Source organism: Eumetopias jubatus, unplaced genomic scaffold (assembly GCF_037043125.1).
Source record: "Eumetopias jubatus isolate StellerSeaLion01/CBP00866 unplaced genomic scaffold, mEumJub1_p1.0 scaffold_2, whole genome shotgun sequence".
Lineage (NCBI taxonomy): Eukaryota > Metazoa > Chordata > Mammalia > Carnivora > Otariidae > Eumetopias > Eumetopias jubatus.
The window spans coordinates 137,795,385-137,811,007 of record NW_028274808.1 but is presented as its reverse complement, the minus strand read 5'-3'; the positions used below and the strand labels follow the sequence as shown (position 1 = coordinate 137,811,007).

Genomic DNA, 15,623 nt, shown 5'->3' with positions numbered 1-15,623 from the left:
CACCCCCCTCCCCTCTAGAACCCTCAGTTTGTTTTTCAGAGTCCATCGTCTCTCATGGTTCGTCTCCCCCTCCGATTCTTTTTTATGACTAAGTAATATTTCCAGTGTGTGTGTGTGTGTGTGTGTGTGTGTGTGTGTGTGTTTGTGTGTTTGTACCACATCTTCTTAATCCATTCATCTATCAGTGGACACTTAGGTAGCTTCCATATTTTGGCTATTATAAATAATGCTGCAGTGATCATAGGGGTGCACATATCTTTTCAAATTAGTCTTTTTATTTTCTTCAAATAAATACCCAAAAGTGAAATTACTGAACTGCATAGTATTTCTATTTTTAATTTTTTTTAAAGATTTTATTTATTATTTGACACAGAGAGAGAGACAGTGAGAGAGAACACAAGCAGGGGAGTGGGAGAGGGAGAAGCAGGCTTCCCGCAGAGCAGGGAGCCCGATGCGGGGCTCGATCCCAGGACCCTGGGATCATGACCTGAGCCGAAGGGAGATGCTTAACAACTGAGCCACCCAGGCGCCCTGGCATATGATTGTTTTAAAGGCTTTATGATCTGAAGTAATGTTCCTTTTTCCTTCTTGGTATTGGGGTTTTTTATGCTTTTATTCTTTCTTCCTTTTTTTTTGATCAGTATCACCAGAGGATATTTTTTGTGATTATTAAAGATTCAAACTTGTTTCCAAGGTTCTTCTCTATTGCTTTTATCTTTAACATTCTCTACATTATATTTTTTTTCATATATTTTTCTGTTGTTTTTCTGTATCTCTGAGATGAATGCTTAGGACTGTTGATTTTCCTTTTTTTTTTTTCCTGTTCTAATGTATGTATTTTAGGCTGCTCTACCTTCAGCTTTAGGTCTTCCCTTTGCACTGTTCCTTAGAGTGTCTTCCCATAAGCTTTGTCCCTCTCTCAAAAGTAGTAAGAATACTGTTTCTCAATGCCTTCCATCCTACTGTGGGTGGGGGTCAGGGGCATTCTTTGTTGTACTGATTAAGACGTAGTCTTAGGCAAACATTTTGTCAGTGGGTATTGAACCTGTTCCAACCCCAGATTTAAGACTGTGCCCTGCATGTACTCTTCTTTCTCCCCAAAGAAGTGTGTGTGTGTGTGTGTGTGTGTGTGTGTGTGTGTGTGTGTTTTAGTTCCCTTCACCTATTGCAAAGAGTTTTCACAAGGTGCCTATAGGTGATAATGTTTGTTGCCACCCCTACCCTTTTTTTTATTAACATTTTTAGTTTATTGATCCTCTCATGAAAAATCTGCACAACCACCACAGATAAAGCCACTGCAGCATCTTTACTCCTTCTGTTGTCCAATCTCCAGCTCACTTTTTGCCAGCACCAGCGTTGGCTTTTGCAGTCCCCCTGACTTTCTTCATTCTGTTCTTGCATTCCTTTCACTGTTTTCTTGATGTCTTTTTCTTTTCATACAGGCCATGTCTTGCAAGTCTGTGTTTGGGTTCATTTTTCTTTGCATAATCCAAGGAATCATAAATCATGCCAAAGCTGGTTGTCTTGCCACCACCAAAATGGGTTCTGAATCCAAACACAAATATGACATCTGGTGTGGTCTTGTACATTTTGGCTAGTTTTTCCCGAATTTCTGTCTTACGTTCTGTTGCCTTTCCAGGGTGAAGAACATCAGTGACCCTCTGTTTCCGCTGAAGTAGTCGGTTACTCATGAACTTTCTCGTCCGGATAGTTACTGTGTCGTTCATGATGGCGGCCAAGCTACCCTTTTAGGACATTTTCTCCCCATGAATAAATGAGGGGAAGGATCTGGGCAGGGTCTGTGCCTTTTCTAAAAGTGGTTACTCTTAGACATAAATAGGCCTGTACCTTATAAGAGGCTCTCTCATGACTCTCATTGGTTTTTTTTGTTGTTGTTTCGTTTTGTTTTGTTTTTGAGAGAAGAGCCTGAGAGCTGGTATAAATTTCCCTTGTGTCTGCGGTTCCCAACCATTCTATATTCTCTTGCTATACCCCAGTCAACCTATAGGAATTTGTTAAGACTTTCAACTGAGTTCGTCTTCCAGACATTCTTTGGTATCTACTCCAGGTAAGCAAGTGGTTGCATTCTGTCTTTGGTCGAGCCCACCTGCCTTATATTTCATGTTAGTTAGTTCCTCCCTGACTTCAACTCTCTCCTGAGGTCAAGAAAAGTTACATGTTTGCAGAATGTTGAAGATGTTGTTGGAAGGGTAGCAACAATTCTCTTTCCTTCTTTCTACTTTCTGTGGAACCATACTGCTTAATTTTAAGTCCTTAATCATCAAGAGGCAACAAGAATCTTAGTCCTAGAGATCAGGGCATTCTGAGATTTTTCTAGGTCAGTAATAATCAAATGAGATAGAGTAGAATCTATAATAGTCCAAAGAGGGGAGAGCTATATAAATGGGCAGTCATGTTATTTCCCTACAGTTTTTGTCTGATTGCTTTATAGAAAGATATGATGTTATTTAGCCTGCTTTTTAAGAGAGATAAGTATAGCCACTGGCATTAGGTTAAATGCAAAAAAGGCTACTTTGGAGTCAGCTGTAACAAAAGGAAAGAAACAACCAAACAAAATTCATGGGTGAGAAATGTTAAGCTGCTGTAAGACATTAAAATTTAGTACTTCTTTCCACTTCATTTGATGGATTTTGAAGTCATTCTTTGTTATTTTCTCAGTTATATATTATGACAAAGTATTTTAGGAATGAAATTAAAGGACCATAAATCATGTAGAACAAATACTTAGAAGAATGTCTACAAGACTACCATTCAATTATTAAATTCATCCTTTACTCTTCAGGGTGATAAGTGGATAATAAAAGTAGAAGTCAAACTGAGTGGAAAGTGTAAATCCAACATAATCTAATTAATGGTAAATCCTCGATAGGTCTTTGTCATTGCTTAAGAAACTTGAAGGCTCCCTTCCTAAGCTGTAATTCTTGTGCAAGAAGCAGTTGGGTTTTCATTAGAACACTGTGGCTAGCAGAAACATCTGCTTCATTCATTTTACTAGCAAGTATTTTTGTACTTTAACAAGAGTAAATTAAAAAGACGGGCTCAGAGGGGTCTTTCTCTTTCCTTTGGTGCTTTTGGTAATAAAGGACTAGTCTCCGTTTTAGGACAGTTCTACCATCCTGCCCATAGTTTCACTCAGTAGACATATCTAAGAACTATATTGTGTGGACTCTGTTCTCTCCACTCTTCAAGAAAATATCAATTAGCCAAGTTTGTGGAGTGAAGGGAAAAACACATGTCCTCTCTTATACCCCTGTTGTGCACCAAAGTTTTAGGTTTTCAAGGGGAACAAGTATGCCTCTGCTTTGTAGTTTGGGTAGTTGTAATACAAAAAATAATACCATTATCTTGAATAAATTATAGTACTTCTCCAACAGAAAATCAGATAGCATGATAGATTCATCTGTGTGACTTTGCTAATTTTATTTATTTATTTTTATTTTCTGTGCCCCACGTTTTTCCATTTTTTTTTCTTTTCTCTGTGAAGGAGGTGTAGTTCAGATATTTGTCTGGTTGCCTTTGCACAGTGTCACTGCATCTACTTATCTTTATACAAGCTCATTATGGTTTATTCTCTAAGTATAAAAATATGTTTAAGCTGATTATTTTTCTATGCCTGACAACCATCAGTAAACTCAAGATTGTTATCCAGCAACTGGAATCAGTTGACAGGGGCGTCTCTAAACCCTATCTATATCAGGAGTCGGCAAGCTATGTCCAATAGACCAAATCCAGCCTACTACTCGTTTTTGTATACTCAGGAGCCAGGAATGGTTTTTACATTTGCTGAATGATTTTTTTTAAATTAGGTTAAATTAATTAATTAATTGATATTATTAACATATAATGTATTATTTGTTTCAGGAGTACAGGTCTGTGATTCATCAGTCTTACACAATTCATAGTGCTCACCACAACACATACCCATCATTGTTGAATGATTTTTTTAAAATCAAAAGAATAATAATATTCATGACACATGAAAATAATATGACATTTAGATTTCAGTGGCCATAAAGGAAGTTTTATTAAACAGCTACACTCATTTATTTTTGGAATTATTCATGACTGCTTTCTGCTACAATGGCAGAGTTGAGTAGTTGCTGGAGAACTGTATGGCCCACAAAGCCTAAAATATTTATTATCTACCAATTTACAGGAAAGGTTTGCTGACTTCTGCTGTATATGAAGTGTCTAGATTGATCAGGATCTGGAATATTTCAAAGAGAGAGAAGTGTGCTAAACAGTAGATGATGTAGAGGGGTGGATATTGTCATCATTATCGTAGAATTCATGGCTTCCTAAAATATATTGGATATTTACAAAATAATGCATTTGACATTTGTGGTTATATGCAACTAATACTAACACCTCCCCAAGACACACACACAGTTGGGGTTTTAATCATTTAATCATTTCATGTGAAGGACAGTTTTAAAATAATGAAAATGATTGGGACACCTGGGTGGCTCAGTTGGTTAAGCATCTGACTCCTGGTTTTGGCTCAGGTCATGATCTCAGGGTCGTGAGATCGAGCCCCACATCAGGCTCCGTGCTCAGCACAGAGTCTTGCTCGCCCTCTGCCCCACCCCCTTCTCTCTCTCCCTCTAAAATAAATAAATAAAATTTTAAAATCTTACAAAAAGATAATGAGAATGATTACTCAAACCACGCACAGAAATCAATACTATTTTTCTATTCTCACAACCTATCAATGTTTGGTGGTTCCTGTGTTCCAGTAAGTCATTTTTTATAATCTTTCTTCATTATCTCACTTAAGAGGCATTGGAAGTAATTTTTTTAAGGCAAAATTATAATTAGTAATGAAATACAAGATATTTACCAAAAGTTCAGTTTTTAAAATACCTTATTACCCAAAGTGTTGTTAAACGTGCAAAATTCAGTAAAAAATAATTTTAAAATTATTTTTCTCATGACTACAATTGGATCTGTCACCAATGAGGATACCAATATTTCACCAATATTTCAGTAGAAAATTTCTTTTAACTTATATTGACTTTTTCAAAGCATTTACTGATAGCTCACTTACTTATACCAAATGTATATTCCTTTATAGTCTTTCTAATGTCAAGACAATGCTTCTATCCCAAAAGGTTCTATAGTCTCTGACCAGAGCTGATTCCTTTTATTTGGTTTGCTATTCTAGTATTACATATTAGTAGGTTAATGTGGACATTATTTCACTGTTAAACATTAGTTCTAACTTTTTCACAGAATCAGTTTCTTATTTTCCTAAACTCAGTTACAGTAAACTGATGTTTCCTCATGCACATGTTTCATAGCATATTCATAATATAAACAAACATAATAATGTGGGATGTCTAAATGACAGAAGGATAATAAAGAATGTCTAAATAACAGTAGTTTGTGGGTCTAAATGATTAATACAGATAGAACACCATTTGCCCTTCCCAAAGTGTTTTAATTTGATTGCCAAAAAATGCATGTTGGTCATGTAAACATGATATATTTTCTAAGGCTAGCAAAACAGAGAGAATTTTATGTCAAAGATGACCAGAAAGCAGAGGTAAACTTTCTCAAATATGGGTAAAATCAGGGTAAATTGTATTGGCCAAAAGGAATTCTTACAATGTTCTAAATATTAAAACAGTAGGAAACCATTATTGATGTTTTTTTGTACCGTCCTGGGTTCTTATTCTTAAAATTAACTCAGGAAAAGAAATAGTGAAGCTCACTGAAATTATTTTGAAAAATATATTTATATTAAAAAAAGTAAGAGTCATGACTGCAAAAAGACATAAAATTTGATTTGTGTCATATCCATGCCTAAAACTTTCTGGGCTTTTTTTTCCCCCCCAGTTCAAATCGCTTTAATTCAATAACCCTTTTCAAATGCCTTTTATGTGCCAGGTACAGTGTTAGACTTTGAAGAGGATACAAAGTGGGTGAATGCATAGACCTAGTTCTGAAGGTAATCATAGTCCAACAGTTGATGTCGAATGTAGACAATACCTACATGGCAAAATATGTGTTAGGTAAGGTTATGAGAGAAAATATTTAAAGTAATAATTTGCAGGGCGCCAGGGTGGCTCAGTTGGTTAAGCATCTGCCTTCTGCTCAGGTCATAATCCCAGGGTTCTGGGATTGAGCCCCCCGTTGGGGGGGGGGGTCCCTGCTCAGTGGGGAGCCTGCTTCTCCCTCTGCCTCTGATGCTCCCCCTGCTGTGTTTTCCCTCTCTTTGTCAAATAAATAAATAAAATCTTTAAAAAAATAAATAAAGTGATAGTTTGCAATCTGATTAAAGAGAAAACCTTGAATGCCATCTTTATAGTTAGAACTTTATTCTGTATTCCTTAAAAACTTTTGAGCACAGGGCAGTTATGTTTTGGTTGTGCTTAAATGACACAAAGGGGAAAAAAATGAGCAAAGCTGTTTTTGTTTTATGTTGTTCCATTTTATTTTTCTCCTTTCAACCACTATTCTCATCGATGTTAAGAAATAGGGAGAAAAAAGATCAACTTGCTAGTATCGACTATTATATATCCAGTGCAATTTTGAGACCATTATTTCATTTCTTTATGGAATTGTTTTATTGTTGTTCTTGTTCGAGACAGATTTTCCTGTAAACATCACAAACTGGAATTATTTGAAGTCAGTGTTACAGGGATTTAACAAAAACAGAAATAACAATGATTTACATAACTTTTGCACTGAATTTATTTAGTAACCTAATTAATTCCATGACTTACTCCATATTTTATTCCTTATTTTCTATAACTTTGTTCACCTCAATGTGAGCCTAGGCTCCTTAAGCTTTATATACAACATATATAAATATATCTATCTCTAGATTTCATATTTATATTTCTATATTTCATATTTATATTTTAGTATTTGAGAATATGTTATGGGTAAGTTTGCACACAGCTGCAGACAGCGTCTTCACAAGTCTAAGAAATGTGTCCGAGGCCAGAGAAAAATCTTTATTTAGCTTACCCTGATTTAGTCAATTTTATGGATTTCATAAATTCTTTGTAAGGATAGACTGTTTTCTTTTTAATTTCCAAATTGGTTCAGTTTTTTTTTTCTGCAATGAAAATCTCACAGGAAATCAATAACCTTAATTTTTTATCTTTAGCATTTTTAACAAAGCATGAAATCTGAGAGAAATAGTGGCTATTACTCTTTGTATCTGAGTTTTATCAGAAAAGCAGAACTAGTGTGGGAATTATGGAATAATGGACTCATTGTGAGACCTGACGCAATTGTGGAAGAAGCCAAGGAATAACCAGGAGTCTTGAAGGAAGGAGAGCTGGAGAGCAAGGGAAGAGCAAGGACAAACGGACCCACCACCCCCTTCGCACCTACTTCCACCACATCCAGCCACAGTGGCATTCAAAGTGCAAATGGCCACTGTTTAATTTCCAATCTCCAAACCTGCAGATTTCTCTTTTGCCTAACTTGAACCAGGAACTATACTGGAAAGGGATTCTGAGAAATGGTTTTCAGCCTGGCCAGGTTGACATAATACACAACCACTGCTATTTTAAAAATCATTTACATATTCATTCATTTAGTTATTTAATAGGAACTTACTACTTGCCAGGTTCCTTGTTAATTATTGAAGATAAAATTATAAAAAAGAACACCCCCCCTCCTCAAAATTCAATTTTTTTCAGGGACAAAAATACAAGAAGCAATTAGAATAAATTGTAAGAAGAAGTACAGGTAAAAAATGGGAGGGGAGAGTTGAGTTCTTTATTATTTTTTTTTAAGATTTTATTTATTTATTTGAGAGAGAGAGAGAGAGAGAGAGAGCACAAGTCAGGGGAGAGGGAAAAGCAGACTCCGCACTGAGCAGAGAGCCCTCCGCGGGGCTCCGTCCTGGGACTCTGAAAACGACCTGAGCCAAAGGCAGAGAGGCTTAACTGACTGAGCCACCCGGGTGCCCCAGTTGAGGTCCTTTAAAAGAGTTCACCAGTGAAGCCTTCCTAGGCAGGGAGACATCAAAATGGATACCTGCTGGAGGGGCTCAGGTCTGGATGGGGAGAGAAGTAGAGGAAGGAAAGTAGCACGAAAAGCCCCAGAACCAAGAGAGATGGTGGTGTCTTGGGAGAACTGGAAAAAGTTCAGGGTAACTAGAATGCTGAATTCTCAAAAGAAATGGGTAACTTGTGATGGACAGATTACTGTTTCTTTGGTAAATTGTGTTACATGTATTTAATTTTTTTCCCGCTCCCATACTCATTTCAATAGTAATTCATTTATCTGAGGATTGTCACTTTAAAAGTTCCTCTGATGCTAGTTAAGAGTGTGTTTAATTGGTATTATTATCTCACAACAGATGTTTTAGAAATATGTAAGTCAGATAGAAACTGCATTTTATTTTAAAATCTCAATTTAAATTTGTCTAAGAGAATATAAACAAGAACATGTGTTTAAGCATGTTTTTCTCTCTCTCCATATCTTTCTAGCAGCAAGTCCTTTCCTTCTGGGTGGTCACTATTGTGGTCTTTGTTTTTATACAAGGGAAAATACAGGAGGACTCTCCTGTAAACCAAACTACAGTAGAATTTTGCTCAGAATTAGACTGCTAACCACAATCATGCATTTCTTCTTGTGGTTGTTATCAGCATGGTTAATCTCTAAGTACAATGATATGCTGCACTATTCAGAACTCAAAAATTGACATATTTGTATGGAGGGAGGAAAAAAGAGAGTATTTCACCTTAGATTCAAATACCCAACCTGTAAAATCCAAAAGGTATGTTTAATAAAGTAGGTAACTGCACAATGTATACCAAAAAAAATGAAAGTTTTCCTCCATATCTACAATAATCAACAGGGAAAAAATTCAACAATAAATATAAAATAATTAGACAAATTAGACAAATAACAAAAATATGTAGGTCTAAATTATGTAGTAAAGTTTCAATCAAATTGCCAGCAGGAGTTTTACACAGTTTTAAAGGTGATTTCAATGTTTGTTTGTTTCTTAAAGATTTATTTATGTGAGCAACAGAGCATGTGCATGCGTGGGATGTGGGGAGAGGGAGAGGGAGAAAAGCAGACTCCTTCGTGCTGAGCAGAGCTGACTTGGGGCTCTTTCTCACGACTTGAGATCATGACCTGAGCTAACATCCAGAGTCAGAGGCCTAACCGACTGAGCCACCCAAACGCCCCTCAATGTTTGTTTTAAGTAATAGTTGGAGCCTATGTTAGCAGAGCATAGGATCTTGTATAGTAAAATGAATTATGAATCTACAAATATCAAATCAATGTGACACTGGTACAGAAATAGATAAGAAGATTAATGGAGGTGACTAGAAAACACAGGAACCAGTTTCAGTGTTTGAATTTGTACAAATTTATATGCATCGGGGATTCAAATATGATGAAAGTATCATCTTAAGTCAATGGATAAATACTTATTTCATAAATAGCCCTGGATATTAATTTGCATCTATATATTAATACACATGTATTACATTTGATACAACGCTGATAAATTCAAGTTAAGTCTTAAAAATTGAAAACATACATTTCCTTTCCTGCAAGTTGATGAACTAAAGTAACACGAAAAATTTTATATGTATATATTTATATAATAATATTTAATATTCTTCCTACACCCGGAATTTATATATATTTCTTTGACAAAGATGTATATAGGGCAACTAAAAGAAAATGATAATTTACTAGTGAAACAAACAAAAAACCCAGTGTCTCTTTTTTAAATTTTATTTTATTATGTAAATCACCATACATTACATCATTTGTTTTTGATGTAGTGTTCCATGATTCATTGTTTGCATATAACACCCAGTGCTCCATTCAATATGTGCCCTCTTTAATACCCATCACTAGGCTAACCCATCCCCCCAAACCCTCAGTTTGTTCCAGAGTCTCTTTTGATAAAGGAGAATTGTGTTTGATAAATAGTAAATGGAAATATTAAGTTCTTCAAAATAATGAAAGTTAATCTGATAGTAGAGCAGAAGTCAAGTGATGAAAAGTTGTAAGAAAGATACAACTGAATATTGAAAATAACACTAACCCAGTTATCGCCCTTATTACATTATTCAGGGTTTATGGAAATGCAACATGACTCATATTTGCTTAAAACTAAAATTTATTCTTTTAAACACACATACACACAATTTTAACAAACTGATTCTCCACTTAGAGTCTTAAATCAGAGAGTTAAATAAGAATGAAACAACGGCGTCAGGGTAAAAATAAACAAAACAATAAAGCAATGGCTTCACAGCAATTTAAAAGTAAAATTTGATGAGATCTAGCCAAATTTCAGTTGCTGAGACTTCAAACACAAAACGTCATTTCTAGCATGAAATAATATTCCTGTCCAGGCTGTGTGTGTGTGCGTGGAGGGCGATGTATATATATATAAACTCTGGGTGTAGGGAGAATGTAAAAACCAAAAAGCTGATCTCCTCAATAAAATCACAAGGAAGAAAGATGTTTGAAATAAATAATAGTCTTCCCATTTTGCCTGGGACAGTTGGGTTGTCCCAAGGGTAATTGGACTTCCAACAATGTCTGGGTTTGGATGACTCCAGTAATTATAAACAGGAACTAGAAGCTAATGCACCTGGTCCTGGTGTAGCGGGGAGGGAGTGTGGTAGGAATGGAGTTTGTTAATTTTGATGTCAGTAAGCTAGAGCATAAGTTTAATGCTCATATGGGAACAGGAAGTGGAGTTTGGAGCCCACCTGAGCAGGAACAGAGTTGGGGCCCTTGAAGTCCACTGTGGTGAATAATATGCTGCTGGATTCCCTTTCAGGAATAAAGGACTTATTATTCCAGTTGTGAGGGATGACTGGCAAACGGTCCCTTGTTGCCAGCCCCCTTTGGAAATTATTTCAGCTAAAGAGAGCTTTCTCATTAAAGCCATACCCCTTTCTCAGAGTGACCAACTTCCAGTGGCCGACAGGAGTACAAATGTCTCATTAAAGCCACACCCCTTTCTCAGGGTGACCAACTTCCAACGGCTGACAGGAGTACAAATATCTGACCCTGTTTCCTCAGTGGGAAACAACTAGAGAGGGCCATCCCAACTCCAAAGCCACACAGAGGGTGAGCAAAGGCATTTAATACAACTGCATCACACCATCCATTTGTATTTCCTTCCTTTCCCTTCCACAGGGGTTCACCTCAAGAACACTTTCTAACAAATAGCTTGAACTCTAAACTTTTTTTCAGTATTTTTTTCTGGAGAACTCAATCCGTGACTTGTGAAAGAGTGACCTAGAGATAATCTGGTGAAAGAGTGACCTAGAGATAATCTGCCCCATGACACAGGAAGGCTGCCTGTCTTTCTCAAGATTCTGGGTAGAAGGGCAAGAAAAAAACCATCTGACAAAACTAAGTGCTGGATATGTGGCCATGCCTATGCTGAGGTCCAAATTTGCTCTTTCTTTGTTCAGGAAGCCTCATGCTGAAAAATTATGAAATCTCTATTCAGAGCTAGCACCGCACTTCACTGCCATAAAAAGGAGTGCTAAGCCTCTCTCAAGGGTAATAACACCACCCAAACTGGAAATGATTCCCCAAGCAAAAAAAAAAAAAAAAAAAAGAAATAGTGTTAGCTACTAAAGATGAATTCACAATAAAAATTTACAAAACAAATCAGAAAAATTCACTGTGGATTAATTGGTAGACATAAATATACCAGGGCATTAGTTTCAAGAACTTTCAAGATAATTGATGGAAAATTTTAAATCAGTATTTTTAAATGAATAGATTTAAAAATAAAATGATTAGTTTTTAAAAACAAGATGCTATGAAATACTAACTTTAGATTGTAAAAGAACAAATGTGAACTTCTAAAATGAAATAAAAACATTATAATTAAAGGAGAAAAAAATCTCAGTGGACAAATTAAAGAAACCAAAGAGAAAATTAATAATTTGGAATATAGAATTGGAAAAATCACCCCAAATGCAGTAGAGAGATATAAAACTTGAAAATTATGAAGGAGATTATGACACACAGACAGTGTAATGAGATGGTGCAACACGTCAACTCTAAGTTTCAGAAGGACAAAACAGAATGGCAGTGAGGCAATACTGGAAAAACAATAGCTGGAAAGTTTTTTGAATAGATGAAAGGCGAGAATCATAAGACTTGAGAAGCACAGTGAGTTAACAGCAGGATAAATAAAAATTAGCCATCACCTGGACACAACTTAGTGAAAAGGTGTAACACTGAGACCACGAGAAACTCTTCAAAACAACTATAGAAAAACCTCAGGCAGCCTGCGAAGGAAAAACAATTAGGCAAGATGTTAAAATGTCTGCAATAGTCTAAAATGTCAACAACAATTGAGATCAAAAGACAACGAGAAAATAGGTTCAACTTCCATTAGGGTAATAAATGTTCCACTAGAATTCTAGACTCAGCTAAATTGTTTAAGATTCTTCTTAAACAGATGGAGAATATATACAGGAAATGACTTGCTCATTTTAACATGCTTAAGATAATTGAATTTTATCCTCTCTACATAGTTACAGTAAGAAATCATTGGCAATGACCAAAGCTTAGTTTTGTAACAATTGTGGGGTCTTTGTAGCTCATATGCTACTTTAACATTTCTATGTAGCCTTCAGACATATTACCCGCCCCCCCGCCCCCCACACACACAGCCTGGGCAGGAATATTATTTCATGCTAGAAATGACGTTTTGTGTTTGAAGTCTAAGCAACTGAAATTTGGCTAGATCTCATCAAATTTTACTTTTAAATTGCTGTGAAGCCATCGCTTTATTGTTTTGTTTTTACCCTGACGCCATTGTTTCATTCTTATTTAACTCCCTGATTTAAGACTCTTAAGTGGAGAATCAGTTTGTTAAAATTGTGTGTATGTGTGTTTAAAAGAATAAATTTTAGTTTTCAGCAAATATGAGTCATATTGCATTTCCATAAACCCTGAATAATGTAATAAGGGCGATAACTGGGTTAGTGTTATTTTCAATATTCAGTTGTATCTTTCTTACAACTTTTCATCACTTGACTTCTGCTCTACTATCAGATTAACTTTCATTATTTTGAAGAACTTAATATTTCCATTTACTATTTATCAAACACAATTCTTTATCAAAAGAGACTGGGTTTTTTGTTTGTTTCACTAGTTAATTATCATTTTCTTTTAATTGCCCTATATACATCTTTGTCAAAGAAATTAATATTAGCTTTGATGTTTAAAAAACAATGCTGTAATTTTTTTAATAAAATGGGGTATTTCTGGTTGTACACCATTTGTTTGCCTTGGATATAAAAATATATTTAGTGTTTTCAGTTTTACAAGTGAGAGCATTTTAATAAGTAAGGGCTAGTGTGCTATCAACATTATTGGCACCCATTTTCTTCCCTTTAGGAAGGATGAATCATCAGTAGCCAAACTTGAATAATGACACCTAAGATTCTGAAACGTAGCTTGTAAAAAGCACCGAGGGTTCCACAGATGTTCTCAAGTGGTTACTGAGAAGTAAGAAGTAAGAAGTCTTCAGCTAATAGTAACTTGTATCTGTTTGAGTATAAGTGGCTTACCCTAAAGTCAAAGAGGCTGTTCAACAGTAACAAGAAAAAAAATCAGTGGAAATATGAAAAAATCCAATCTATCAAGCACATACTATACTTCTATATACTGAACAAAACATGATTTTTAATTGAATTTTATTAATATGGGTGTTCCATACTATATAAATACTAGTATAAAATTGGTACAGTGTTAAAGATAGATTCATATTTGAAGCATGAAAATAAATTTCTAGTTCACCATGCCTACTCTATGTTGATTTGCCTAAGTAAGTTCAATATTTAACCATTACAAAATATACAGGAAAACATTTTTTTATTGTGGGAAATTGAAAGTATGGCATTAACGGAATACATCATGTGGAATTCCCTTCTGGTGTTTCATTGCAATTCATTAAGTATTGGTTAAGTTTCTACTCTGTGTCAGGCGCTTTGTTAGATTTTGGAAGATTCTGGAGTCAAGGATCCAAGACATAGGTACCAAGAAGAATAAAACTGACTTAAAACATCCTGCCATTTAAGGAGAATGCAGGCATGCAAACAACCAGATACAGGGTAGGATGAAGTATGCCTTAAAAAACTATAAATAGCATATACTGTGGTCACTCAGAGGATGGACTGATTAAGGCTGTGTGAGAGGATTCAGATAAAGCTTTAGGTGGGAAGAGATATTTGAATTTGATTTGTGAGGTGCATCAGCGCTTTTCAAAGGTGGAGAGTAGATGGGTAAGCAGGGCAGATTAGATTACTTTAGGTTAAAACTTTGATAAATGCCAATGTAGTCCATTGAAGGAAACATTTAAGGTTTTTACACTTTTCTTAGAAATAACGATACATACATATTGTTAAGGCATTTACTAGGTGCCTTATGTTTTACTTCCACTTAATAAGAATGGTATGACATAGGCATTACTATCCTATTTTACTGGTGCAGAAACAGGCTTAGTGAGTCTGCTATAGAATTGTACTGAGAGTGTTAGTGGCTATATTTGATTTATATTATTGTACAACAAATTACCATCATTTTAGTGGCTTGAAACAATGCCCATTTATTATCTCATGGTCCTCTGGGTCATAAGTACAAGTACACGTTAGCTCAGTCCCCTGATCAGGGTCTTGCCAAACTGACATCAAGATACTAACCAGGGCTGTGGTTCTTATCTGAGGGTTGGGGACCTCTTCTGAGCTCATTTGTTGTTGAAATGATTTATTTCCTTGTGACTGTGACCTAGGTCCCTGTCTTCTTGCTGGCTCTTGGTGGGGTCCACTCTTAGCACCTAGAGGTTGCCCATAGTCCCCTTCCAGCAGATTCCCATGGGAAGTTCAGTGTGAATGTTTTCTTCCAAGCTAGCGGGAGCTGATCTTTCTGACTTCTAAATACCTCTACAGACTCCCGGGCTGGAGTCTTCTATGATGGAAGGCAATCACTGAGTGACAACCCCATCACCACTTGGCATAAAATTGAAGCTAAGAATGAGTAACTATCCCATCATATTCATATGCACAGGTTCCACCCACATTTGAAGGGAGGTGATACAGGGTGTGTACACCAGGGGGCAGAAGTCGTGGAGGCCCTCTCACAATTCTGCCTCCGTGCTCTGCCTTTCCTAACGCAAAATACATTCACTCCCCTTCCAAGGTCCCCCAAAGACTCTTCCCAATACATCATTAGCTGTAGTCCAAAATCTCATCACCTAATTATAAATTTCATAATTTCATCAGGTGCAGTCCAAAATTGTACCTAAATGTCCTTAGCTTAAAAAAAAAAAAAAAAAGTCCCATCATCTAAATCATCTTAATGAGATGCAGATGAAGCCCTACCGTAATCCATAAATACAACTAACTCTTGGGGCACAATTCTTCTCCATCTGTGGACCTATAAAAGTAAAGAGAAAAGTTAATTGCCCACAACATTCCCAATATGCAATGGTGAGACAGGCATTTAGGATAGTAGCTATAAACATTTTGGTTCAAAAAATGGAAATGGGAGGTAAAAAGGAGTCGCTGGTCCAAAGCAGTTCTGTAATCCATCCAGCAAATGGGTTTCTTGATTAGTTTGTAAAGATT

General features: G+C 36.0%; 1 protein-coding gene and 1 pseudogene across 2 annotated transcripts in view; one reads left to right on the top strand and one right to left on the bottom strand.

The window, feature by feature from the left end:
• Nucleotides 1–15,623, top strand: part of CFAP299 (cilia and flagella associated protein 299) — a 560,242-nt gene that overhangs the window by 372,826 nt on the left and 171,793 nt on the right. The window lies entirely within an intron of this gene.
• LOC114224931 (small ribosomal subunit protein eS24 pseudogene) lies at nt 1,407–1,727 on the bottom strand (annotated as a pseudogene).